This window comes from Spinacia oleracea, chromosome 6 (genome assembly GCF_020520425.1).
Source record: "Spinacia oleracea cultivar Varoflay chromosome 6, BTI_SOV_V1, whole genome shotgun sequence".
NCBI classification, from domain to species: domain Eukaryota; kingdom Viridiplantae; phylum Streptophyta; class Magnoliopsida; order Caryophyllales; family Amaranthaceae; genus Spinacia; species Spinacia oleracea.
Window position 1 is genome coordinate 3,161,884 of NC_079492.1, and position 2,940 is coordinate 3,164,823.

The window sequence follows — 2,940 nt, forward strand, 5'->3', positions numbered from 1 at the left end:
GATATTTTATCATGGCCTCATCCTTGGCCTCATATTCTCCTTTGACTTGACTGACGATTAACTGCGAGTCAGATAAAACCAGGACGTCTGTTGCCCCCGCGGCTTTGCTCATCTGAATTCCACATATCAGGGCTTCGTATTCAGCCTCGTTGTTTGACGCCGGAAAGTTAAAACGCATTGCATATCCATAGATATCCCCTTCTGGTGATTCGCAAATAATGCCGGCTCCTGACCCGTTCTGAGTGGCAGAGCCGTCCACATGAACTATCCACTGGGTTTTCTCATTCTTCAAATAGGGTGGCTTGGTCAGTTCCGCAATGAAGTCAGCAAATGCCTGTCCCTTTATTGCCTTCCGCGGCTCATACGAAATATCAAACGCGTTAAGCTCAATTGCCCAGTTTAGCATTCTTCCGGACGCTTCTAGATTGGTGAAAGGCCTCTTTAACGGTTGATCCATGTATACTACCAGTCGATGATCCAGGAAATATGGACGAAGCTTCTTACTAGCCAAGAACAGAGCGAAGCCAAACTTTTCGACTGTTGGATATTTGAGTTCAGCATTCTGTAGCATGTGGATGACAAAGTAGACAGGTAGTTGCGTCCCATCCCTTTCTGTAAGCAAGACGGCACTTAGTGCGTACTCTGAGATGGCAAGGTACAGATACAAGACTTCCCCTAAGAGAGGGCTGACCAGTCGTGGAAAAGTATGCAGGTGTTCTTTTAGGCGAAGGAAGGCGGCCTCAGCTTGCGACGTCCACTCAAACTGGGTGCCCTTTTTGATGGTACTGAAAAAGTAATGACACTTGTCTCCAGCTCTAGATAAAAACCGTCCCAAGGCGGCAAGACATCCAGTTAGGCGTTGCACATCTTTGACCGTCCTTGGCGACGTCATATTGATGACCGCCTGCACCTTGTCCGGATTTTCTTCAATGCCCCTTTCGTCAATCAAGAAGCCAAGGAACTTGCCAGAGGATACCCCAAATATGCACTTCTTGGGATTGAGTCTCATCTGGTATGTCCTGAGGGTCTCAAAGGTTTCTCTCAAATCGTCGAGGTGATCCATCTTCTGTTTGCTTTTTACAATCATGTCGTCGATATAGGCTTCTATATTCCTCCCCAGCTGCTTTGCAAAAACTGTGTTCACCAACCGTTGGAAGGTGGCGGGGGCATTTTTTAAACCGAACGGCATTACTTTGTAGCAGTACAATCCTTGTTCCGTGACAAATGACGTCTTCTCCTGATCTTCGGGCCACAATGGGATATGGTGAAATCCGGAGTAGGCGTCCATGAAGCTCATCATGGCATGTCCGGCCGTTGAGTCGACGAGTCGGTCTATCTTTGGCAGTGGGAAACTGTCCTTAGGGCAAGCTTTATTGAGATCGGTGTAATCAACACACATCCTCCATGTCCCATTGGGCTTGGGTACCAGTACTACGTTAGCTACCCAATCTAGGTACTGACACGGACGTATGAAGCCTGCATCCATTAGTTTCTTAACCTCGGCAGCGGCGGCCAAATTTCTTGCTTCTCCATGATTCCTCTTCTTTTGTCGTACTGGCTTTACAGCGCTATCCACATTTAACTTATGCACGGCCACCGCCGGATCTATGCCTGGCATCTCCTCTACCGTGAAGGAAAATATTTCCTTGTATTCTCGGAGCAGTTGCACTAACGCTGCTGACATGGGGTCGTCAGGGTGGACCCCAATGGGGACCGTTCGAGACGGGTCTGCTAAGTCCAGAATTATAGCATAGTGTGCTCCCACTGGCTCAGGTCGTCTTTCTGCATTGTGCTCCGTTGGCGTCTCCCGGGTTTTACGACGGCTTGCCAGAGGTTTAGCTTGCTCTTTTCTCTTCGGAGAGGCTCCCCAGGCCGTTGGCTCCAATGTCGACAAGTAACAATCCCTGGCCAACTGTTGATTTCCATAGAGTGACCCAACACGTCCGTTATTTCCGACTAATTTGACCAGTAGTAAATAAGGAACGATCACAGCTTTTAGGTCGTTGAGCGTTGGACGGCCAAGTATAATGTTGAATATGGTGAGGTTTGCCACAATTATAAACCTGATGACAACTTCTTTGGTCACTGGGAGAACTCCAATAGAGGCCGGGAGCAAAATGGAGCCGATTGGACGAACGATGCTCCCTCCTAATCCTACCAAGGGCCCATACACTTTTTCTATGTCTTCGGGATTGTGTCTTAATTTCCGCAGACATTGCAGACTGATTATGTCGGACGAGCTCCCCGTGTCCACCAGTACTCTCTTCACCTTGAGACTAGCCACCTTAATCTCTATAACCAGAGGGTCATCATCATATGGCGCTGCCGCCCTTCTGTAATCGTGTTTGGAAATTTCTACAGAGGGTAGATTCTTCTGTGCTAGGCGAAGATGAGATGGAACTTTTTTCCGTCCTTCCTTACACGGTTCTCCTGCAGCTATTCCCCCTGATATTACCATAACTCTTTCGTCTGAGTACTTAGAGGTGGGGCTCACTTCTTTGTGCGCGTCTTTTAAATGGACGTACTGGCGGAGGTGTCCTTCAGCCGCGCGGTCGGTTAATATCTTCCTCAACATCCGACAATTTTGGGTGTCATGTCCTTCGTCGTTGTGGAAAGCACAGAAAGGGGCTTGTTGGCAGGAGGTGGTCAATCGTCGGGGGGACAGTTCTATTCCCAGACTCGGTCCTTCAGCAAGGAGGATGTTTTCAAGAGTCGTGTTGAACATAAAGGGACCCCTAGAGGACGACTTCCTTCGCCCTCTTTTCTCCTCAGAGCCGCGGCCATTCTTCCTTCGGAGGACGCTCTCATACTGTCTTCTAGGAGCCTCTAGAGAGTAATGGCCCTGGGCCTCATTTTTCTTCTGTGAAGTTCGTTTCGTCCATCTTCCTGGACTCTCCTCTTTGACATGCCGACTTTCTTCCTCCAGGGTGCGTCTTTTCA